A 27,317-nucleotide genomic window follows, 5' to 3' on the forward strand; every position below is an offset into this window, starting at 1 on the left:
ATGATGGTGGCGCTATAGAGTTACTGCTAGAGACCCCATTTTTGGCCACATGACTATTTATGACCACCACTACAACTATGCCAAATTTCATCATTTTCCTACATACGGTTCATAGGGCTGCCATAGACTCCCATTGGGGAAGCGGAAAAATAATAATAATAATACTAACAGAAACAATAGGTGCCACAGCACCATAGGTGCTTGGCCCCTAAATATAGCTGCAAGCAGCAATTGCGGGGTCAAGCACCTTCAGCGCAATGAGCACCCAAAGCACAGCAAAAACCACACGACGCAGCAAATGCGCAGAAAGCGCGCAATACAGAGCCCGAACCCGAAGCAAAGCAAATGCAGAGCAGAACCACTGCAGTGCGGAGCAACAACAGTAAAGATGGCAAAAATATAACACGTGTGGAAAACCAGACAGGTCGAGAAGAACGTGTTAAAGGGAACACAAAAGGAAATCTCAATAAGTGAAAGTAAGAGCTGGGATTCGAACCCATGACCTCAGGTTCCCAAAGCAACGCACTAACCGCATGCGCCACTGAGTAAATGATTAAACCACTGAGTTGGTGTGTCCAAGCTATAGAATAGAGATTTAGAGCTGTAAACATTGATATCCAGCAATTACCAAACGTGCAGAAATAACAACAGAGAGCACAAATAACTGAAATACAATGTATTGTATGAAAATCACAAAACTTAAGTGAGAAAAAAGTTAAGACAAAATATCACTGCACATGGGGTTTGAACCCATGACCTCAGAATCTCATGGCATGTGGTTAACCAGATGCGCAAGTCAGCTAACACAGCTCAAAGGGCAGCAAAAAACAGCTTAGGTGCTTCAAGGATTGACGTGTGCCAATCAACACAGATGCAGAACTGACAGTGCAGAGCAGAACTATCAGAAATACAATGTATATGGGAATCAAAAAGCTCAAATGAGATTGAAGACAAGAACATCATTCTGTATAGTAATGCTATACAATGTAATATACAGTCACATTAATTTACTATGACAAATAGACAACGTCACAGGCACGGTCAACTTTGGAGTGGTATTTCTAAGAAAGAGAACAGAATATCAAAAATCTGTTCGGACATTTCTTTGCGGATTGCTCCAAACATTATACGAGCAGTACCTGGCATAAAATAAACAACATTTGTAAAAGGAGTAGCGAAAAAATAATCTACCATATGCTTTACAATAACACATGAACAGAATGTTGGAAAATGACAAACGAGGCATCGTTGCAATCGGCATAAACCAGTGAATACAATTTCACAAAGAAATTAATATCAGACAAAGTATTCAGAAGTTATAAGCAGTTCCATGAGAACTGTTATAGTTTATAACCCCTAGGTGGCGCTGTACTCTGACTTCCCAGGTACCTTCAGGACATCATGTCGAAGCTCCTTACTAATTTTTGCGCGGATATGTCCAATAGTTCAAAAAATATAACAAATTATGTGAAATTTCAAAATGGCGGACAGGCGGTTCGGTCAAACCCGGCATAATACACATCGACAGATGCGGCATGAGGTAAGCAATCCATAGACATCAAGATCATAATTTTCTGACAAACAGTTCAGAAGTTATGGGCAAAAATAGCCTATTTTATTATCTCATGACCCATAGGTGGCGCTGTCACCAAATTTGGCATGGACCCCAAGTTCATGGTCCACATGAAGTGTACCAAATTTCATTTCAATTGATCAAAGAATGACTGAGCTACAGCTTCAGAACCATTTTTGCGTCAACCTCGTTAAGTTTGCGCATTTATTACTTTTGAACAAAGATAAATATCAAAATTCTGTTCAGTCATTTCTATGCGGCTTACTCCAAAGATCACCTGTGCCAAATCTCATAAGAATTGAACAACATTTGAAGGAGGAGTAGCGAAAAAATGGAATACTGTACATTTCAAAATGGCCGCTACTGTAATGGGTGGAGTTTTACTGTAAGGTATTAAAATCAACAAGCATGAGGAGAGCAATCACGTGTACTAAGTAGAATTTTCATAGATCAAGCGGATCAGAAGTTATAACCCTTTGAACATTGAATTTTTGAACTGCTGGTGGCGCTATAGAGTTAGTACTAGAGACCCCATTTTTGGTCACATGACTTTTTAAGACCACCACTACAACTGTGCCAAATTTCATCATTTTCCTATGTACGGTTCATAGGGCTGCCATAGACGCCTATGGCTAAGAAGAAGAAGAAGAAGCAGAATAATAATAATAATAATAATAAATATAGCTGCAAGCAGCAACTCGGGGCCAAGCACCTTCAGCGCAAAAATTAGCACCAAAAGCATGCACACAAAACACAGCAAGCTCACAAATCACAGCAAGCTCACAAAGCACAGCAAGCACACAAAGCACAGCAAGCTCACCAAGCACACAAAGCACAGCAGGCACACAAAGCACAGCAAGCACACAAAGCACAGCAAGCACACAAAGCACAGCAAGCTCACAAAGCACAGCAAGCTCACAAAGCACAGCAAGCTCACAGAGCACAGCAAGCTCACAAAGCACAGCAAGCTCACAAAGCATAGCAAGCACACAAAGCACAGTAAGCTCACAAAACACAGCAAGCACACAAAGCATATCAAACACACAAAGCACAGCAAGCTCAAAAAGCACAACAAGCTCATAAAGCACAGCAAGCTCACCAAGCACAGCCAGTACACAAAGCACAGCAAGCTCACATAGCACAGCAAGCACACAAAGCACAGCAAGCACACAAAGCACAGCAAGCACACAAAGCACAGCAAGCACACAATGCACAGGAAGCTCACAAAGCACAGCAAGCACACAAAGCACAGCAAGCACACAAAGCACAGCAAGCACACAATGCACAGGAAGCACACAAAGCACAGCAAGCTCACATAGCACAGCAAGCACAGCAAGCACACAAAGCACAGCAAGCACACAAAGCACAGGAAGCTCACAAAGCACAGCAAGCACACAAAGCACAGCAAGCACCATAAAGTGCATCAAACACGCAAGGCTCAGGAATCACAGAGCAGAACCACCACAATGAAGCGCAACAACAGTAAACATGGAAAAATAGAACATATGTGAACTACAGACAGGTTGAGAAGAATTGATGAGGAAGAACAAAACATTAATAGAAAAACCTAATACATGACTCATGTGGGATTCGAACCCAAGAACTCAGAATCTCAATGCAGGTAATTAACTGGATGCGCCACTCAGTTGACACAGTTCATGGGGCAGCAGAAAAAGATTAGATATCTGCAAGGATTGACATATGTCAATCACCAAAAATGCAGAAAAGACACAGCAGAAGCAGAAATAACAGAAATACAATGAACATGAGCTCAAGTGAAATTGAAGACAAGCAGATCATTATGTATAGTAATGCTATACAATGTAATATACAGTCACATTAATTTGCTGTGACAAATAGACAACGTCACAGGCACGGTCACCTTTGGAGTGGTTTTTCTAAGAAAGAGAACATAATATCAAAAATCTGTTCAGTCATTTCTGTGCGGATTTCTTCAAACATTATACGAGCAGAACCTGGCAAAAAATAAACAAAATTTGTAAAAGGAGTAGCGAAAAAATCATATACCATATGCTTTACAATAACACATGAACAGAATGTTGGAAAATGACAAATGAGGTATCGTTGCAACCGGCATAAACCAGTGAATACAATTTCACAAAGAAATTAATATCAGACAAAGTATTCCGAAGTTATAAGCAGTTCCATAAGAACTGTTATAGTTTATTACCCCTAGGTGGCGCTGTACTCTGACTTCCCAGGTACCTTCAGGACATCATGTCAAAGCTCCTTACCAAATTTTGCGCGGATATCTCGAATAGTTCAAAAAATATAACAATTTATGTGAAATTTCAAAATGGCGGACAGGCGGTTTGGTCAAACCCGGCATAATACACATCGAAAGATGCGGCATGAGGTAAGCAATCCAAAGACATCAAGATCATAATTTTCTGACAAACAGTTCAGAAGTTATGGGCAAAAATAGCCTTTTTTCATATCTCATGACCCATAGGTGGCGCTGTCACCAAATTTGATATGGACCCCCAGTTCATGGTCCACATTAAGTGTACCAAATTTAATTTCAATTGATCAAAGAATGACTGAGGTACAGCTTCAGAACCATTTTTGCATCAACCTTGTTAAGTTCATGCATTTCTTTCTTTTGAACAAAGATAAATATCAAAATTCTGTTCAGTCATTTCTATGCGGCTCACTCCAAAGATCACCTGTGCCACATCTCATAACATTTTAATCAAATTTGAAGGAGGAGTAGCGAATAAACAAAATACTGTACATTTCAAAATGGCCGCTACTGTAATGGGAGGAGTCTTACTGTAAGCTATTAAAAGCAATAAATGTGAGAAGGGCAATCACGTGTACTAAGTAGTTTTTTCATAGTTCAAATGTATCACCAGTTATAACAGTTCGAACATTGAATTTTTGATCTGCTGGTGGCGCTATAGAGTTACTGCTAAAGACCCTATTTTTGGTCACATGACTTTTTAGGACCACCACTACAACTGTGCCAAATTTCATCATTCTACTACTTACGGTTCATAGGGCTGCCATAGACTCCCATTGGACAAGAGTAAGAATAATAATAATAATACTAACAATTGCAATAGGTGTCTCAGCACCTTCGGTGCTTGACCCCTAATAATACTAACAATTACAATAGGTGTCTCAGCACCTTCGGTGCTTGACCCCTAAATATAGCTGCAAGCAGCAACACGGGGTCAAGCACCTTCAGCGCAATGAGCACCCAAAGCACAGCAAAAACCACAAGACGCAGCAAATGCGCAAAGCGCAGAAAGCGCGCAATACAGAGCCCGAACCCGAAGCAAAGCAAATGCAGAGCAGAACCACTGCAGTGCGGAGCAACAACAGTAAAGATGGCAAAAATATAACACGTGTGGAAAATCAGACAGGTCGAGAAGAACGTGTTAAAGGGAACACAAAAGGAAATCTCAATAAGTGAAAGTAAGAGCTGGGATTCGAACCCATGACCTCAGGTTCCCAAAGCACGACATTAACCGCATGCACCACTGAGTAAACGATTAAACCACTGAGTTGGTGTGTGCAAGCTATAGAATAGAGATTTAGAGCTGTAAACATTGACATCCAGCAATTACCAAACGTGCAGAAATGACAACAGAGAGCACAAATAACTGAAATACAATGTATAGTATGAAAATCACAAAACTTAAGTGAGAAAAAAGTTAAGACAAAATATCACAACACGTGGGATTCGAACCCATGACCTCAGAAACTCATGGCATGTGGTTAACCAGATGCGCAACTCAGTTAACACAGCTCAAAGGGCAGCAAAAAAAAAACTTAGGTGCTGCAAGGATTGACATATGCCAATCAACACAGATGCAAAACTGACAGTGCAGAGCAGAACTAACAGAAATACAATGTATATGAGAATCAAAAAGCTCAAGTGAGATTGAAGACAAGAAGATCATTCTGTATAGTAATGCTATACAATGTAATATACAGTCACATTAATTTACTATGACAAATAGACAACGTCACAGGCACGGTCAACTTTGGAGTGGTATTTCTAAGAAAGAGAACAGAATATCAAAAATCTGTTCAGTCATTTCTGTGCGGATTGCTCCAAACATTATACGAGCAGTACCTGGCATAAAATAAACAAAATTTGTAAAAAGAGTAGCGAAAAAATCATCTACCATATGCTTTACAATAACACATGAACAGAATGTTGGAAAATGACAAACGAGGTATCGTTGCTATCGGCATAAACCAGTGAATACAATTTCACAAAGAAATTAATATCAGACAAAGTATTCAGAAGTTATAAGCAGTTCCATAAGAACTGTTATAGTTTATAACCCCTAGGTGGCGCTGTACTCTGACTTCCAAGGTACCTTCAAGACATCATGCTGAATCTCCCTACTGATTTTTGCACGGATATGTCCAATAGTTCAAAAGATATAACAATTTATGACAAATTTCAAAATGTCGGACAGATGTGTGTGGTCAAACCCGGCATAATACACATCGACAGATGCGGCATGAGGTAAGCAATCCATAGACATCAAGATCATAATTTTCTGACAAACAGTTCAGAAGTTATGGGCAAAAATAGCCTATTTTCATATCTCATGACCCATAGGTGGCGCTGTCACCAAATTTGGCATGAACCCCAAGTTCATGGTCCACATGAAGTGTACCAAATTTCATTTCAATTGATCAAAGAATGACCGAGCTACAGCTTCAGAACCATTTTTACGTCAACCTCGATAAGTTTGCGCATTTATTACTTTTGAACAAAGATAAATATCAAAATTCTGTTCGGTCATTTCTGTGCGGCTCACTCCAAAGTTCACCTGTGCCAAAATTCATAACAATTGAACCAAATTTGAAGGAGGAGTAGCGAATAAACGGATTACAGTACATTTCAAAATGGCCACTACTGTAATGGGTGGAGTTTTACTGTAAGGCATCAAAAACAACAAGCATGAGGAGAGCAATCACGTGTACTAAGTAGAATTTTCATAGATCAAGCGGATCAGCAGTTATAACCATTTGAACATTGAATTTTTGCACTGCTGGTGGCGCTATAGAGTTAGTGCTAGAGACCCCATTTTTGGTCACTTGACTTTTCAGGACCACCTCTACAACTGTGCCAAATTTCAACATTTTCCTATGTACAGTTCATAGGGCTGCCATAGACACCAATGGCTAAGAAGAAGAAGAAGCAGAATAATAAATATAGCTGCAAGCAGCAATTGCGGGGTCAAGCACCTTCGGCGCAATGCACACACAGCACAGCAAGCACACAAAGCACAGCAAGTTCACAATGCACAGCAAGCACACAAAGCACAGCAATTACACAAATCACAGCAGGCACACAAAGCACAGCAAGCTCACAAAGCACAGCAAGCACAAAAAGCACAGCAAGCACACAAAGCACAGCAAGCACACAAAGCACAGCAAGCTCACAATGCACAGCAAGCACACAAAGCACAGCAAGCTCACAATGCACAGCAAGCACACAAAGCACAGCAATTACACAAAGCACAGCAAGCTCACAAAGCACAGCAAGCACACAAAGCACAGCAAGCACGCAAAGCACAGCAAGCACACAAAGCACAGTAATCTCACAAAGCACAGCAAACTCACAAAGCACAGCAAGCACACAAAGCACAGCAAGCTCACAAAGCACAGCAAGCTCACAAAGCACAGCAAACTCACAAAGCGCAGCAAGCACACAAAGCACAGCAAGCTCACAAAGCACAGCAAGCTCACAAAGCACAGCAAACTCACAAAGCACAGCAAGCTCACAAAGCACAGCAAGCACACAAAGCACAGTAAGCACACAAAGCACAGCAAGCACACAAAGCATAGCAACAAAAAAAGCACTGCAAGCACACAAAGCACAGCAAGCACAGCAAGCTCACAAAGCACAGCAAGCTCACAAAGCACAACCAGCACACAAAGCACAGCAAACTCCCAAAGCACAGCAAGCACACAAAGCACACAAAGCACAGCAAGAACCACCACAATGCAGAGCAACAACAGCAAACATGGAAAAATAGAACACATTTGAACTACAGACAGGTTGAGAAGAACTGATGAGGAAGAACAAAATACCTGACTCAGGTGGGATTCAAACCCAGGAACTCAGAATCTCAATACATATGATTAACTTGATGCGCCACTCAGATGACACAGCTCATGAGGCAGCAGAAAAGAGATTAGAAAGCTACAAGGATTAACATATGTCAAATTAGTTTATAAACCCTAGGTGGCGCTGTACTCTGACTTCTCAGGTACCGTCAGGATATCATGTCAAAGCTCCTTATCAATTTTTGCACAGATATGTCCAATAGTTCAAAAAATATAACAATTTATGTCAAATTTCAAAATGGCGGACAGGCGGTTCAGTCAAACCTGGCATAATTCACATCGACAGATGCGGCATGAGGTAAGCAATCCATAGACATCAAGATCATAATTTTCTGACAAACAGTTCAGAAGTTATGGGCAAAAAGAGCCTATTTTATTATCTCATAACCCATAGGTGGCGCTGTCACCAAATTTGGCATGGACCCGAAGTTCATGGTCGACATGAAGTGTACCAAATTTCATTTCAATTGATCAAAGAATGACTGAGCTACAGCTTCAGAACCATTTTTGCGTCAACCTTGTTAAGTTTGCGCATTTATTACTTTTGAACAAAGATAAATATCAAAATTCTGTTCGGTCATTTCTATGCGGCTCACTCCAAAGATCATCTGTGCCAAATCTCATAAGAATTGAACCGCATTTGAAGGAGGAGTAGCAAAAAAACGAAATACTGTACATTTCAAAATGGCTGCTACTGTAATGGGTGGAGTCTTACTGTAAAGTATCAAATTCAATAAGCGGGATGAGAGCAATCACGTGTACTAAGTAGAATTTTCATAGATCAAATGGTTCACCAGTTATAACAGTTTGAACATTGAATTTTTGGACTACTGGTGGCGCTATAGAGTTACTGCTAAAGACCCCATTTTTGGTCACATGACTATTTATGACCACCTCTACAACTGTGCCAAATTTCATCATTTTCCTATGTACGGTTCATAGGGCTGCCATAGATGCCTATGGCTAAGAAACGGCAGAATAATAATAATAATAATACTAACAATTACAATAGGTGTCTCAGCACCTTCGGTGCTTGACCCCTAATAATAATAATAATACTAACAATTACAATAGGTGTCTCAGCACCTTCGGTGCTTGACCCCTAATAATAATAATACTAACAATTACAATAGGTGTCTCAGCACCTTCGGTGCTTGACCCCTAATTACAATAGGTGTCTCAGCACCTTCGGTGCTTGACCCCTAATTACAATAGGTGTCTCAGCACCTTCGGTGCTTGACCCCTAAATATAGCTGCAAGCAGCAACACGGGGTCAAGCACCTTCAGCGCAATAATGAGCACCCAAAGCAAGCACAGCAAGCACACAAAACACAGCAAGCTCACCAAGCACACAAAGCACAGCCAGCAGAACAAGCACACAAAGCACAGCAAGCACTCAACGCACAGCAAGAAACATACAACGTATCAATCACCCAGGGCGCATTGAGCACCCAAGGTGCATCAAGAATACAAGGCGCTGCAAAGAACCCAAAGCGTAGCAATCAAAGAGCAGAACCACTGCGGTGCCGAGAAGCAACCGAAAACATGGCAAAAACAGAACATATGTGAACTACAGACAGGTCAAGAAGAATAGGTGAGAAAGAACAAAATGTAATAGAAGAGATGAACACTTGCCTCAGGCGGGATTCAAACCCAATAACTCAGATTCTCATTGCGTGTGCCTTACTCGCCACGCCACTTAGTTGACACAGTTCAAGGGACAGCAGAAAAGAGATTAGAGAGATGCAAGGATTGACATATGCCAATTACCAAAGATGTAGAAATGACACCTCAGAGCAGAAATAACAGAAATACAATGTATATGAGATTCAAAAAGCTCAAGTGAGATTGAAGACAAGAAAAACATTCTGTAGAGCAACGCTATAAAATGTAATATACAGTAATAAACTATGACAAATAGACAACATCACAGGCACGATCAACTTTACAGAGGTATTTCTCAAAAAAATGCCTAGGTGCCAGAAAAATTTGTTCAGTCATTCCTGTGCAGATTGCTCCAAACATTATACGAGCAGAACCTGGCATAAAATAAACAAAATTTGTAAAAGGAGTAGCGGAAAGATCATTTACCATATGCCTTACAATAACACATGAATAGAATGTTGGAAAATGACAAACAAGGTATCGTTGCAATCGGCATAAACCAGTGAATACAATTTCACAAAGAAATTAATATCAGACAAAGTATTCAGAAGTTATAAGCAGTTCCATAAGAACTGTTATAGTTTATAACCCCTAGGTGGCGCTGTACTCTGACTTCCCAGGTACTTTCAGGACATCATGTCGAAGCTCCTTACTAATTTTTGCGCGGATATGTCCAATAGTTCAAAAAATATAACAAATTATGTGAAATTTCAAAATGGCGGACAGGCGGTTCGGTCAAACCCGGCAAAATACACATCGACAGATGCGGCAGGGGGTAAGCAATCCATAGACATCAAGATCATAATTTTCTGACAAACAGTTCAGAAGTTATGGGCAAAAATAGCCTATTTTCATATCTCATGACCCATAGGTGGCGCTGTCACCAAATTTGGCATGAACCCCAAGTTCATGGTCAACATGAAGTGTACCAAATTTCATTTCACTTGATCAAAGAATGACCGAGCTACAGCTTCAGAACCATTTTTGCGTCAACCTCGTTAAGTTTGCGCATTTATTACTTTTAAACAAAGATAAATATCAAAATTCTGTTTGGTCATTTCTGTGCGGCTCACTCCAAAGATTACCTGTGCTAAAATTCATAACAATTGAACCAAATTTGAAGGAGGAGTAGCGAATAAACGGCATACTGTACATTTCAAAATGGCCACTACTGTAATGGGTGGAGTTTTACTGTAAAGCATTAAAAACAACAAGCATGAGGAGAGCAATCACGTGTACTAAGTAGAATTTTCATAGATCAAGCGGATCAGCAGTTATAACCATTTGAACATTGATTTTTTGCACTGCTGGTGGCGCTATAGAGTTAATGCTAGAGACCCCATTTTTGGTCACTTGACTTTTCAGGACGACCTCTATAACTGTGCCAAATTTCATCATTTTCCTATGTACGGTTCATAGGGCTGCCATAGGCACCAATGGCTAAGAAGAAGAAAAAAGTACAATTCCAATAGGTGTCTCAGCACCTTCGGTGCTTGACCCCTAATAATAATACTAACAATTCCAATAGGTGTCACAGCACCTTCGGTGCTTGACCCCTAAATATAGCTGCAAGCAGCAACACGGGGTCAAGCACCTTCGGCGCAATGCACACAAAGCACAGCAAGCACACAAAGCACAGCAAGCTTACAAAGCACAGCAAGCACACAAAGCACAGTAAGCTCACAAATCACAGCAGGCACACAAGGCACAGAAAGCTCACAAAGCACAGCAAGCACACAAAGCTCACAAAGCACAGCAAGATCACAAAGCACACCAAGCTCACAAAGCACAGCAAGCACACAAATGCACAGTAAGCTCACAAAGCACAGCAAGCTCACAAAGCACAGCAAGCACAGTAAGCTCACAAAGCACAGCAAGCTCACAAAGCACAGCAAGCACACAAAGCACAGTAAGCTCACAAAGCACAGCAAGCACACAAAGCATAGCAAGGACAGAAAGCACAGCAAGCTCACAAAGCACAGCAAGCTCACAAAGCACAGCAAGCACACAAAGCACAGTAAGCTCACAAAGCACAGCAAGCTCACAAAGCACAGCAAGCACACAAAGCACAGCAAGCTCACAAAGCACAGCAAGCACCATAAAGCGCATCAAACACGCAAGGCTCAGGAATCATAGAGCAGAACCACCACAATGCAGAGCAACAACAGCAAACATGGAAAAATAGAACACATGAGAACTACAGACAGGTTGAGAAGAATTGATGAGGAAGAACAAAATACCTGACTCAGGTGGGATTCGGACCCAGGATCTCTAATCTCAATGCATATGATTAACTAGATGCGCCACTCAGATGACACAGTTCATTGGGCAGCAGAAAAGAGATAACAGTATAATATCAATAAGAATTGTAATAGTTTATAACCCCTAGGTGGCGCTGTACTCTGACTTCCCAGGTAACTTCAGGACATCATGTCAAAGCTCCTTACCAATTTTTGCGCGGATATGTCAAATAGTTCAAAAAATATAACAATTTATGTGAAATTTCAAATCGGCAGACAGGTGGTTCGGTCAAACCCGGCATAATACACGAGGTAAGCAATCCATAGACATCAAGATCATAATTTTCTGACAAGCAGTTCAGAAGTTATGGGCAAGAATAGCCTATTTTATTATCTGATGACCCATAGGTGGCGCTCTCACCAAATTTGGCATGGACCCCAAGTTCATGGTCCACATGAAGTGTACCAAATTTCATTTCAATTGATAAAAGAATGACTGAGCTACAGCTTCAGAACCATTTTTGCATCAACCTCGTTAAGTTTGTGCATTTATTACTTTTGAACAAAGATAAATATCAAAATTCTGTTCAGTCATTTCTATGCGGCTCACTCCAAAGATCATCTGTGCCAAATCTCATAAGAATTGAACCACATTTGAAGGAGGAGTAGCGAAAAAACGAAATACTGTAAATTTCAAAATGGCCGCTACTGTAATGGGTGGAGTCTTACTGTAAAGTATCAAATTCAATAAGCGGGATGAGAGCAATCACGTGTACTAAGTAGAATTTTCATAGATCTAATGGATCACGAGTTATAACCATTTGAACATTGAATTTTTGAGCTGATGGTGGCGCTATAGAGTTACGGCTAGAGACCCCATTTTTGGCCAGATGACTATTTATGACCACCACTACAACTGTGCCAAATTTCATCATTTTCCTACATACGGTTCATAGGGCTACCATAGACTCCCATTGGGGAAGAAGAAAAATTTACTAACAGAAACAATGACCAATATAGCTGCAAGCAGCGATTCGGGGCCAAGCACCTTTAGCGCAATGCACACACAGCACAGGAAGCACACAAAGCACAGCAAGCTCACAATGCACAGCAAGCACACAAAGCACAGCAATTACACAAATCACAGCAGGCACACAAAGCACAGCAAGCTCACAAAGCACAGCAAGCACACAAAGCACAGCAAGCACACAAAGCACAGCAAGCACACAAAGCACAGCAAGCTCACAATGCACAGCAAGCACACAAAGCACAGAAAGCTCACAATGCACAGCAAGCACACAAAGCACAGCAATTACACAAAGCACAGCAAGCTCACAAAGCACAGCAAGCACACAAAGCACAGCAAGCACGCAAAGCACAGCAAGCACACAAAGCACAGTAATCTCACAAAGCACAGCAAACTCACAAAGCACAGCAAGCACACAAAGCACAGCAAGCTCACTAAGCACAGCAAACTCACAAAGCACAGCAAACTCACAAAGCAAAGCAAACACACAAAACACAGCAAGCTCACAAAGCACAGCAAGCACCCAAGGCACAGTAAGCACACAAAGAACAGCAAACTCACAAAGCACAGCAAGCACACAAAGCACAGCAAGCTCACAAAGCACAGCAAGCTCACAAAGCACAGCAAGCACACAAAGCACAGTAAGCACACAAAGCACAGCAAGCACACAAAGCATAGCAACAAAAAAAGCACTGCAAGCACACAAAGCACAGCAAGCACAGCAAGCTCACAAAGCACAGCAAGCTCACAAAGCACAACCAGCACACAAAGCACAGCAAACTCCCAAAGCACAGCAAGCACACAAAGCACAGAAAGCACAGCAAGAACCACCACAATGCAGAGCAACAACAGCAAACATGGAAAAATAGAACACATTTGAACTACAGACAGGTTGAGAAGAACTGATGAGGAAGAACAAAATACCTGACTCAGGTGGGATTCAAACCCAGGAACTCAGAATCTCAATACATATGATTAACTTGATGCGCCACTCAGATGACACAGCTCATGAGGCAGCAGAAAAGGGATTAGAAAGCTACAAGGATTAACATATGTCAAAGTAGTTTATAAACCCTAGGTGGCGCTGTACTCTGACTTCTCAGGTACCTTCAGGATATCATGTCAAAGCTCCTTATCAATTTTTGCGCAGATATGTCCAATAGTTCAAAAAATATAACAATTTATGTCAAATTTCAAAATGGCGGACAGGCGGTTCAGTCAAACCTGGCATAATACACATTGACAGATGCGGCATGAGGCAAGGTATCCATAGACAGCAAGTTCATAATTTTCTGACAAACAGTTCAGTAGTTATGGGCAAAAATATCATTTTTTTAAATCTCATGACCCATAGGTGGCGCTGTCACCAAATTTGGCATGGACCCCAGGTTCATGGTCAACATTAAGTGTACCAAATTTTATTTCAATTGATCAAAGAATGACCGAGCTACAGCTTCAGAACCATTTTTGCGTCAACCTTGTTAAGTTTGCGCATTTATTACTTTTGAACAAAAATAATTATAAAAATTCTGTTCGGTCATTTCTGTGCGGATCACTCCAAAGATCATCTGTGCCAAATCTCATAAGAATTGAACCACGTTTGAAGGAGGAGTAGCGAAAAAACGAAATACTGTACATTTCAAAATGGCCGCTACTGTAATGGGTGGAGTCTTACTGTAAAGTATCAAATTCAATAAGCGGGATGAGAGCAATCACGTGTACTAAGTAGAATTTTCATAGATCAAATGGTTCACCAGTTATAACAGTTTGAACATTGAATTTTTGGACTACTGGTGGCGCTATAGAGTTACTGCTAAAGACCCCATTTTTGGTCACATGACTATTTATGACCACCTCTATAACTGTGCCAAATTTCATCATTTTCCTATGTACGGTTCATAGGGCTGCCATAGACTCCCATTGGGGAAAAATAATAATAATAATAAATATAGCTGCAAGCAGCGATACGGGGTCAAGCACCTTCAGCGCAATGAGCACCCAAAGCACAGCAAAAACGGCACGACGCAGCAAATGCGCAAAGAGCAGAAAGCGCGCAATACAGAGCCCGAACCCGAAGCAAAGCAAATGCAGAGCAGAACCACTGCAGTGCGGAGCAACAACAGTAAAGATGGCAAAAATATAATATCAGACAAAGTATTCAGAAGTTATAAGCAGTTCCATAAGAACTGTTATAGTTTATAACCCCTAGGTGGCGCTGTACTCTGACTTCCCAGGTACCTTCAGGACATCATGTCGAAGCTCCTTACTAATTTTTGCGCGGATATGTCCAATATTTCCAAAAATATAACAAATTATGTGAAATTTCAAAATGGCGGACAGGCGGTTCGGTCAAACCCGGCATAATACACATCGACAGATGCGGCATGAGGTAAGCAATCCATAGACGTCAAGATCATAATTTTCTGACAAACAGTTCAGAAGTTATGGGCAAAAATAGCCTATTTTATAATCTCATGACCCATAGGTGGCGCTGTCACCAAATTTGGCATGGACCCCAAGTTCATGGTCCACATGAAGTGTACCTAATTTCATTTCAATTGATCAAAGAATGACTGAGCTACAGCTTCAGAACCATTTTTGCGTCAACCTCGTTAAGTTTGCGCATTTATTACTTTTGAACAAAGATAAATATCAAAATTCTGTTCAGTCATTTCTATGCGGCTTACTCCAAAGATCATCTGTGCCAAATCTCATAAGAATTGAACAACATTTGAAGGAGGAGTAGCGAAAAAATGGAATACTGTACATTTCAAAATGGCCACTACTGTAATGGGTGGAGTTTTACTGTAAGGTATTAAAAGCAAAAAGCATGAGGAGAGCAATCACGTGTACTAAGTAGAATTTTCATAGATCAAGCGGATCAGAAGTTATAACCCTTTGAACATTGAATTTTTGCACTGCTGGTGGCGCTATAGAGTTAGTACTAGAGACTCCATTTTTGGTCACATGACTTTTTAAGACCACCACTACAACTGTGCCAAATTTCATCATTTTCCTATGTACGGTTCATAGGGCTGCCATAGACGCCTATGGCTAAGAAGAAGAAGCAGAATAATAATAATAATAATAATAATACTAACAATTACAATAGGTGTCTCAGCACCTTCGGTGCTTGACCCCTAATAATAATAAATAGCTGCAAGCAGCAACTCGGGGCCAAGCACCTTCAGCGCAAAAATTAGCACCAAAAGCATGCACACAAAACACAGCAAGCTCACAGATCACAGCAAGCTCACAAAGCACAGCAAGCACACAAAGCACAGCAAGCTCACCAAGCACACAAAGCACAGCCAGCACACAAAGCACAGCAGGCACACAAAGCACAGCAAGCACACAAAGCACAGCAAGCTCACAAAGCACAGCAAGCTCACAAAGCACAGCAAGCATACAAAGCACAGCAAGCTCACAGAGCACAGCAAGCTCACAAAGCACAGCAAGCTCACAAAGCATAGCAAGCACACAAAGCACAGTAAGCTCACAAAACACAGCAAGCCCACAAAGCATATCAAACACACAAAGCACAGCAAGCTCAAAAAGCACAACAAGCTCATAAAGCACAGCAAGCTCACCAAGCACAGCCAGCACACAAAGCACAGCCAGTACACAAAGCACAGCAAGCTCACATAGCACAGCAAGCACACAAAGCACAGCAAGCACACAAAGCACAGCAAGCACACAATGCACAGGAAGCTCACAAAGCACAGCAAGCACACAAAGCACAGCAAGCACACAAAGCACAGCAAGCACACAAAGCACAGCAAGCACACAATGCACAGGAAGCACACAAAGCACAGCAAGCTCACATAGCACAACAAGCACACAAAGCACAGCAAGCACACAAAGCACAGCAAGCACACAAAGCACAGGAAGCTCACAAAGCACAGCAAGCACACAAAGCACAGCAAGCACCATAAAGTGCATCAAACACGCAAGGCTCAGGAATCACAGAGCAGAACCACCACAATGAAGCGCAACAACAGTAAACATGGAAAAATAGAACATATGTGAACTACAGACAGGTTGAGAAGAATTGATGAGGAAGAACAAAACATTAATAGAAAAACCTAATACATGACTCATGTGGGATTCGAACCCAAGAACTCAGAATCTCAATGCAGGTAATTAACTGGATGCGCCACTCAGTTGACACAGTTCATGGGGCAGCAGAAAAAGATTAGATATCTGCAAGGATTGACATATGTCAATCACCAAAAATGCAGAAAAGACACAGCAGAAGCAGAAATAACAGAAATACAATGAACATGAGCTCAAGTGAAATTGAAGACAAGCAGATCATTATGTATAGTAATGCTATACAATGTAATATACAGTCACATTAATTTGCTGTGACAAATAGACAACGTCACAGGCACGGTCACCTTTGGAGTGGTTTTTCTAAGAAAGAGAACATAATATCAAAAATCTGTTCAGTCATTTCTGTGCGGATTTCTTCAAACATTATACGAGCAGAACCTGGCAAAAAATAAACAAAATTTGTAAAAGGAGTAGCGAAAAAATCATATACCATATGCTTTACAATAACACATGAACAGAATGTTGGAAAATGACAAATGAGGTATCGTTGCAACCGGCATAAACCAGTGAATACAATTTCACAAAGAAATTAATATCAGACAAAGTATTCCGAAGTTATAAGCAGTTCCATAAGAACTGTTATAGTTTATTACCCCTAGGTGGCGCTGTACTCTGACTTCCCAGGTACCTTCAGGACATCATGTCAAAGCTCCTTACCAATTTTTGCGCGGATATCTCGAATAGTTCAAAAAATATAACAATTTATGTGAAATTTCAAAATGGCGGACAGGCGGTTTGGTCAAACCCGGCATAATACACATCGAAAGATGCGGCATGAGGTAAGCAATCCAAAGACATCAAGATCATAATTTTCTGACAAACAGTTCAGAAGTTATGGGCAAAAATAGCCTTTTTTCATATCTCATGACCCATAGGTGGCGCTGTCACCAAATTTGATATGGACCCCCAGTTCATGGTCCACATTAAGTGTACCAAATTTAATTTCAATTGATCAAAGAATGACTGAGGTACAGCTTCAGAACCATTTTTGCATCAACCTTGTTAAGTTCATGCATTTCTTTCTTTTGAACAAAGATAAATATCAAAATTCTGTTCAGTCATTTCTATGCGGCTCACTCCAAAGATCACCTGTGCCACATCTCATAACATTTTAATCAAATTTGAAGGAGGAGTAGCGAATAAACAAAATACTGTACATTTCAAAATGGCCGCTACTGTAATGGGAGGAGTCTTACTGTAAGCTATTAAAAGCAATAAATGTGAGAAGGCAATCACGTGTACTAAGTAGTTTTTTCATAGTTCAAATGTATCACCAGTTATAACAGTTCGAACATTGAATTTTTGATCTGCTGGTGGCGCTATAGAGTTACTGCTAAAGACCCTATTTTTGGTCACATGACTTTTTAGGACCACCACTACAACTGTGCCAAATTTCATCATTCTACTACTTACGGTTCATAGGGCTGCCATAGACTCCCATTGGACAAGAGTAAGAATAATAATAATAATACTAAATATAGCTGCAAGCAGCAACTCGGGGCCAAGCACCTTCAGCGCAAAAATTAGCACCAAAAGCATGCACACAAAACACAGCAAGCTCACAAATCACAGCAAGCTCACAAAGCACAGCAAGCACACAAAGCACAGCAAGCTCACCAAGCACACAAAGCACAGCCAGCACACAAAGCACAGCAGGCACACAAAGCACAGCAAGCACACAAAGCACAGCAAGCTCACAAAGCACAGCAAGCTCACAAAGCACAGCAAGCATACAAAGCACAGCAAGCTCACAGAGCACAGCAAGCTCACAAAGCACAGCAAGCTCACAAAGCATAGCAAGCACACAAAGCACAGTAAGCTCACAAAACACAGCAAGCACACAAAGCATATCAAACACACAAAGCACAGCAAGCTCAAAAAGCACAACAAGCTCACAAAGCACAGCAAGCTCACCAAGCACAGCCAGCACACAAAGCACAGCAAGCACACAAAGCACAGCAAGCTCACAAAGCACAGCAAGCATACAAAGCACAGCAAGCTCACAGAGCACAGCAAGCTCACAAAGCACAACAAGCTCACAAAGCATAGCAAGCACACAAAGCACAGTAAGCTCACAAAACACAGCAAGCACACAAAGCATATCAAACACACAAAGCACAGCAAGCTCAAAAAGCACAACAAGCTCATAAAGCACAGCAAGCTCACCAAGCACAGCCAGCACACAAAGCACAGCCAGTACACAAAGCACAGCAAGCTCACATAGCACAGCAAGCTCACCAAGCACAGCCAGCACACAAAGCACAGCAAGCTCACAAAGCACAGCAAGCATACAAAGCACAGCAAGCTCACAGAGCACAGCAAGCTCACAAAGCACAGCAAGCTCACAAAGCATAGCAAGCACACAAAGCACAGTAAGCTCACAAAACACAGCAAGCACACAAAGCATATCAAACACACAAAGCACAGCAAGCTCAAAAAGCACAACAAGCTCATAAAGCACAGCAAGCTCACCAAGCACAGCCAGCACACAAAGCACAGCCAGTACACAAAGCACAGCAAGCTCACATAGCACAGCAAGCACACAAAGCACTGCAAGCACACAAAGCACAGCAAGCACACAATGCACAGGAAGCTCACAAAGCACAGCAAGCACACAAAGCACAGCAAGCACACAAAGCACAGCAAGCACACAATGCACAGGAAGCACACAAAGCACAGCAAGCTCACATAGCACAGCAAGCACACAAAGCACAGCAAGCACACAAAGCACAGCAAGCACACAAAGCACAGGAAGCTCACAAAGCACAGCAAGCACACAAAGCACAGCAAGCACCATAAAGTGCATCAAACACGCAAGGCTCAGGAATCACAGAGCAGAACCACCACAATGAAGCGCAACAACAGTAAACATGGAAAAATAGAACATATGTGAACTACAGACAGGTTGAGAAGAATTGATGAGGAAGAACAAAACATTAATAGAAAAACCTAATACATGACTCATGTGGGATTCGAACCCAAGAACTCAGAATCTCAATGCAGGTAATTAACTGGATGCACCACTCAGTTGACACAGTTCATGGGGCAGCAGAAAAAGATTAGATATCTGCAAGGATTGACATATGTCAATCACCAAAAATGCAGAAAAGACACAGCAGAAGCAGAAATAACAGAAATACAATGAACATGAGCTCAAGTGAAATTGAAGACAAGCAGATCATTATGTATAGTAATGCTATACAATGTAATATACAGTCACATTAATTTGCTGTGACAAATAGACAACGTCACAGGCACGGTCACCTTTGGAGTGGTTTTTCTAAGAAAGAGAACATAATATCAAAAATCTGTTCAGTCATTTCTGTGCGGATTTCTTCAAACATTATACGAGCAGAACCTGGAAAAAAATAAACAAAATTTGTAAAAGGAGTAGCGAAAAAATCATATACCATATGCTTTACAATAACACATGAACAGAATGTTGGAAAATGACAAATGAGGTATCGTTGCAACCGGCATAAACCAGTGAATACAATTTCACAAAGAAATTAATATCAGACAAAGTATTCCGAAGTTATAAGCAGTTCCATAAGAACTGTTATAGTTTATTACCCCTAGGTGGCGCTGTACTCTGACTTCCCAGGTACCTTCAGGACATCATGTCAAAGCTCCTTACCAATTTTTGCGCGGATATCTCGAATAGTTCAAAAAATATAACAATTTATGTGAAATTTCAAAATGGCGGACAGGCGGTTTGGTCAAACCCGGCATAATACACATCGAAAGATGCGGCATGAGGTAAGCAATCCAAAGACATCAGGATCATAATTTTCTGACAAACAGTTCAGAAGTTATGGGCAAAAATAGCCTTTTTTCATATCTCATGACCCATGGGTGGCGCTGTCACCAAATTTGATATGGACCCCCCGTTCATGGTCCACATTAAGTGTACCAAATTTAATTTCAATTGATCAAAGAATGACTGAGGTACAGCTTCAGAACCATTTTTGCATCAACCTCGTTAAGTTCATGCATTTCTTTCTTTTGAACAAAGATAAATATCAAAATTCTGTTCAGTCATTTCTATGCGGCTCACTCCAAAGATCACCTGTGCCACATCTCATAACATTTTAATCAAATTTGAAGGAGGAGTAGCGAATAAACAAAATACTGTACATTTCAAAATGGCCGCTACTGTAATGGGAGGAGTCTTACTGTAAGCTATTAAAAGCAATAAATGTGAGAAGGGCAATCACGTGTACTAAGTAGTTTTTTCATAGTTCAAATGTATCACCAGTTATAACAGTTCGAACATTGAATTTTTGATCTGCTGGTGGCGCTATAGAGTTACTGCTAAAGACCCTATTTTTGGTCACATGACTTTTTAGGACCACCACTACAACTGTGCCAAATTTCATCATTCTACTACTTACGGTTCATAGGGCTGCCATAGACTCCCATTGGACAAGAGTAAGAATAATAATAATAATACTAACAATAGCAATAGGTGTCTCAGCACCTTCGGTGCTTGACCCCTAAATATAGCTGCAAGCAGCAACTCGGGGCCAAGCACCTTCAGCGCAAAAATTAGCACCAAAAGCATGCACACAAAACACAGCAAGCTCACAAATCACAGCAAGCTCACAAAGCACAGCAAGCACACAAAGCACAGCAAGCTCACCAAGCACACAAAGCACAGCCAGCACACAAAGCACAGCAGGCACACAAAGCACAGCAAGCACACAAAGCACAGCAAGCTCACAAAGCACAGCAAGCTCACAAAGCACAGCAAGCTCACAGAGCACAGCAAGCTCACAAAGCACAGCAAGCTCACAAAGCATAGCAAGCACACAAAGCACAGTAAGCTCACAAAACACAGCAAGCACACAAAGCATATCAAACACACAAAGCACAGCAAGCTCAAAAAGCACAACAAGCTCATAAAGCACAGCAAGCTCACCAAGCACAGCCAGCACACAAAGCACAGCCAGTACACAAAGCACAGCAAGCTCACATAGCACAGCAAGCACACAAAGCACAGCAAGCACACAAAGCACAGCAAGCACACAAAGCACAGCAAGCACACAATGCACAGGAAGCTCACAAAGCACAGCAAGCACACAAAGCACAGCAAGCACACAAAGCACAGCAAGCACACAATGCACAGGAAGCACACAAAGCACAGCAAGCTCACATAGCACAGCAAGCACAGCAAGCACACAAAGCACAGCAAGCACACAAAGCACAGGAAGCTCACAAAGCACAGCAAGCACACAAAGCACAGCAAGCACCATAAAGTGCATCAAACACGCAAGGCTCAGGAATCACAGAGCAGAACCACCACAATGAAGCGCAACAACAGTAAACATGGAAAAATAGAACATATGTGAACTACAGACAGGTTGAGAAGAATTGATGAGGAAGAACAAAACATTAATAGAAAAACCTAATACATGACTCATGTGGGATTCGAACCCAAGAACTCAGAATCTCAATGCAGGTAATTAACTGGATGCGCCACTCAGTTGACACAGTTCATGGGGCAGCAGAAAAAGATTAGATATCTGCAAGGATTGACATATGTCAATCACCAAAAATGCAGAAAAGACACAGCAGAAGCAGAAATAACAGAAATACAATGAACATGAGCTCAAGTGAAATTGAAGACAAGCAGATCATTATGTATAGTAATGCTATACAATGTAATATACAGTCACATTAATTTGCTGTGACAAATAGACAACGTCACAGGCACGGTCACCTTTGGAGTGGTTTTTCTAAGAAAGAGAACATAATATCAAAAATCTGTTCAGTCATTTCTGTGCGGATTTCTTCAAACATTATACGAGCAGAACCTGGCAAAAAATAAACAAAATTTGTAAAAGGAGTAGCGAAAAAATCATATACCATATGCTTTACAATAACACATGAACAGAATGTTGGAAAATGACAAATGAGGTATCGTTGCAACCGGCATAAACCAGTGAATACAATTTCACAAAGAAATTAATATCAGACAAAGTATTCCGAAGTTATAAGCAGTTCCATAAGAACTGTTATAGTTTATTACCCCTAGGTGGCGCTGTACTCTGACTTCCCAGGTACCTTCAGGACATCATGTCAAAGCTCCTTACCAAATTTTGCGCGGATATCTCGAATAGTTCAAAAAATATAACAATTTATGTGAAATTTCAAAATGGCGGACAGGCGGTTTGGTCAAACCCGGCATAATACACATCGACAGATGCGGCATGAGGTAAGCAATCCAAAGACATCAAGATCATAATTTTCTGACAAACAGTTCAGAAGTTATGGGCAAAAATAGCCTTTTTTCATATCTCATGACCCATAGGTGGCGCTGTCACCAAATTTGATATGGACCCCCAGTTCATGGTCCACATTAAGTGTACCAAATTTAATTTCAATTGATCAAAGAATGACTGAGGTACAGCTTCAGAACCATTTTTGCATCAACCTCGTTAAGTTCATGCATTTCTTTCTTTTGAACAAAGATAAATATCAAAATTCTGTTCAGTCATTTCTATGCGGCTCACTCCAAAGATCACCTGTGCCACATCTCATAACATTTTAATCAAATTTGAAGGAGGAGTAGCGAATAAACAAAATACTGTACATTTCAAAATGGCCGCTACTGTAATGGGAGGAGTCTTACTGTAAGGTATTAAAAGCAATAAATGTGAGAAGGGCAATCACGTGTACTAAGTAGTTTTTTCATAGTTCAAATGTATCACCAGTTATAACAGTTCGAACATTGAATTTTTGATCTGCTGGTGGCGCTATAGAGTTACTGCTAAAGACCCTATTTTTGGTCACATGACTTTTTAGGACCACCACTACAACTGTGCCAAATTTCATCATTCTACTACTTACGGTTCATAGGGCTGCCATAGACTCCCATTGGACAAGAGTAAGAATAATAATAATAATACTAACAATTGCAATAGGTGTCTCAGCACCTTCGGTGCTTGACCCCTAAATATAGCTGCAAGCAGCGATACGGGGTCAAGCACCTTCAGCGCAATGAGCACCCAAAGCACAGCAAAAACGGCACGACGCAGCATATGCGCAAAGCGCAGAAAGCGCGCAATACAGAGCCCGAACCCGAAGCAAAGCAAATGCAGAGCAGAACCACTGCAGTGCGGAGCAACAACAGTAAAGATGGCAAAAATATAATAGCAGACAAAGTATTCAGAAGTCATAAGCAGTTCCATAAGAACTGTTATAGTTTATAACCCCTAGGTGGCGCTGTACTCTGACTTCCCAGGTACCTTCAGGACATCATGTCGAAGCTCCTTACTAATTTTTGCCCGGATATGTCCAATATTTCCAAAAATATAACAAATTATGTGAAATTTCAAAATGGCGGACAGGCGGTTCGGTCAAACCCGGCATAATACACATCGACAGATGCGGCATGAGTTAAGCAATCCATAGACATCAAGATCATAATTTTCTGACAAACAGTTCAGAAGTTATGGGCAAAAATAGCCTATTTTATTATCTCATGACCCATAGGTGGCGCTGTCACCAAATTTGGCATGGACCCCCAGTTCATGGTCGACATGAAGTGTACCAAATTTCATCTCGATTGATCAAAGAATGACCGAGATACAGCTTCAGAACCAATTTTGCGTCAACCTCGTTAAGTTTGTGCATTTATTACTTTTGAACAAAGATAAATATCAAAATTCTGTTCAGTCATTTCTATGCGGCTTACTCCAAAGATCATCTGTGCCAAATCTCATAAGAATTGAACAACATTTGAAGGAGGAGTAGCGAAAAAATGGAATACTGTACATTTCAAAATGGCCGCTACTGAAATGGGTGGAGTTTTACTGTAAGGTATTAAAAGCAACAAGCATGAGGAGAGCAATTACGTGTACTAAGTAGAATTTTCATAGATCAAGCGGATCAGAAGTTATAACCCTTTGAACATTGAATTTTTGCACTGCTGGTGGCGCTATAGAGTTAGTACTAGAGACCCCATTTTTGGTCACATGACTTTTTAAGACCACCACTACAACTGTGCCAAATTTCATCATTTTCCTATGTACGGTTCATAGGGCTGCCATAGACGCCTATGGCTAAGAAGAAGAAGAAGAAGCAGAATAATAATAATAATAAATATAGCTGCAAGCAGCAATTGCGGGGTCAAGCACCTTCAGCGCAATGAGCACCCAAAGCACAGCAAAAACCACACGACGCAGCAAATGCGCAAAGCGCAGAAAGCGCGCAATACAGAGCCCGAACCCGAAGCAAAGCAAATGCAGAGCAGAACCACTGCAGTGCGGAGCAACAACAGTAAAGATGGCAAAAATATAACACGTGTGGAAAACCAGACAGGTCGAGAAGAACGTGTTAAAGGGAACACAAAAGGAAATCTCAATAAGTGAAAGTAAGAGCTGGGATTCGAACCCATGACCTCTGGTTCCCAAAGCAACGCACTAACCGCATGCGCCACTGAGTAAACGAGTAAACCACTGAGTTGGTGTGTCCAACTATAGAATAGAGATTTAGAACTGTAAACATTGATATCCAGCAATTACTAAAAGTGCAGAAATGACAACAGAGAGCACAAATAACTGAAATACAATGTATAGTATGAAAATCACAAAACTTAACTGAGAAAAAAGTTAAGACAAAAACCACTGCACATGGGCTTCAAACCCATGAACTCAGGTTCCCAAAGCACAACAGTTACCGCATGCGCCACTGAGTAAACGATTAAACCACTGAGTTGGTGTGTCCAAGCTATAGAATAGAGATTTAGAGCTGTAAACATTGATATCCAGCAATTACCAAACGTGCAGAAATGACAACAGAGAGCACAAATAATTGAAATACAATGTATTGTATGAAAATCACAAAACTTAAGTGAGAAAAAAGTTAAGACAAAAACCACTGCACATGGTATTCGAACCCATGAACTCGGGTTCCCAAAGCACAGCAGTTACCGCATGCGCCACTTAGTAAACGATTAAACCACTGAGTTGGTGTGTCCAAGCTATAGAATAGAGATTTAGAGCTGTAAACATTGATATCCAGCAATTACCAAACGTGCAGAAATGACAACAGAGAGCACAAATAACTGAAATACAAATGTATTGTATGAAAATCACAAAACTTAAGTGAGAAAAAAAGTTAAGACAAAAACCACTGCACATGGGATTCGAACCCATGAACTCGGGTTCCCAAAGCACAGCAGTTACCGCATGCACCACTGAGTAAACGATTAAACCACTGAGTTGGTGTGTCCAAGCTATAGAATAGAGATTTAGAGCTGTAAACATTGATATCCAGCAATTACCAAACGTGCAGAAATGACAACAGAGAGCACAAATAACTGAAATACAATGTATAGTATGAAAATCACAAAACTTAAGTGAGAAAAAAGTTAAGACAAAATATCACAGCCCATGGGATTCAAACCCATGACCTCAGAATCTCATGGCATGTGGTCAACCAGATGCGCAACTCAGTTAACACAGCTCAAAGGGCAGCAAAAACAGCTTAGGTGCTGCAAGGATTGACATATGCCAATCAACACAGATGCAGAACTGACAGTGCAGAGCAGAACTAACAGAAATACAATGTATATGAGAATCAAAAAGCTCAAGTGAGATTGAAGACAAGAAGATCATTCTGTATAGTAATGCTATACAATGTAATATACAGTCACATTGATTTACTATGACAAATAGACGTCACAGGCACGGTCAACTTTGGAGTGGTATTTCTAAGAAAAAGAAAACAGAATATCAAAAATCTGTTCAGTCATTTCTGTGCGGATTGCTCCAAACATTATACGAGCAGTACCTGGCATAAAATAAACAAAATTTGTAAAAAGAGTAGCCAAAAAATCATCTACCATATGCTTTACAATAACACATGAACAGAATGTTGGAAAATGACAAACAAGGTATCGTTGCAATCGGCATGAACCAGTGAATACAATTTCACAAAGAAATTAATATCAGACAAAGTATTCAGAAGTTATACGCAGTTCCATAAGAACTGTTATAGTTTATAACCCCTAGGTGGCGCTATACTCTGACTTCCAAGGTACCTTCAAGACATCATGCTGAATCTCTCTACTGATTTTTGCACGGATATGTCCAATAGTTCAAAAGATATAAAAATTTATGACAAATTTCAAAATGTCGGACAGATGTGTGTGGTCAAACCCGGCATAATACATATCGACTGATGCGGCATGAGGTAAGCAATCCATAGACATCAAGATCATAATTTTCTGACAAACAGTTCAGAAGTTATGGGCAAAAATAGCCTATTTTATTATCTCATGACCCATAGGTGGCGCTGTCACCAAATTTGGCATGGACCCCAAGTTCATGGTCCACATGAAGTGTACCAAATTTCATTTCAATTGATCAAAGAATGACTGAGCTACAGCTTCAGAACCATTTTTGCGTCAACCTCGTTAAGTTTGCGCATTTATTACTTTTGAACAAAGATAAATATCAAAATTCTGTTCAGTCATTTCTATGCGGCTTACTCCAAAGATCATCTGTGCCAAATCTCATAAGAATTGAACAACATTTGAAGGAGGAGTAGCGAAAAAATGGAATACTGT

This window comes from Paramisgurnus dabryanus, chromosome 16 (genome assembly GCF_030506205.2).
Source record: "Paramisgurnus dabryanus chromosome 16, PD_genome_1.1, whole genome shotgun sequence".
Taxonomy (NCBI): domain Eukaryota; kingdom Metazoa; phylum Chordata; class Actinopteri; order Cypriniformes; family Cobitidae; genus Paramisgurnus; species Paramisgurnus dabryanus.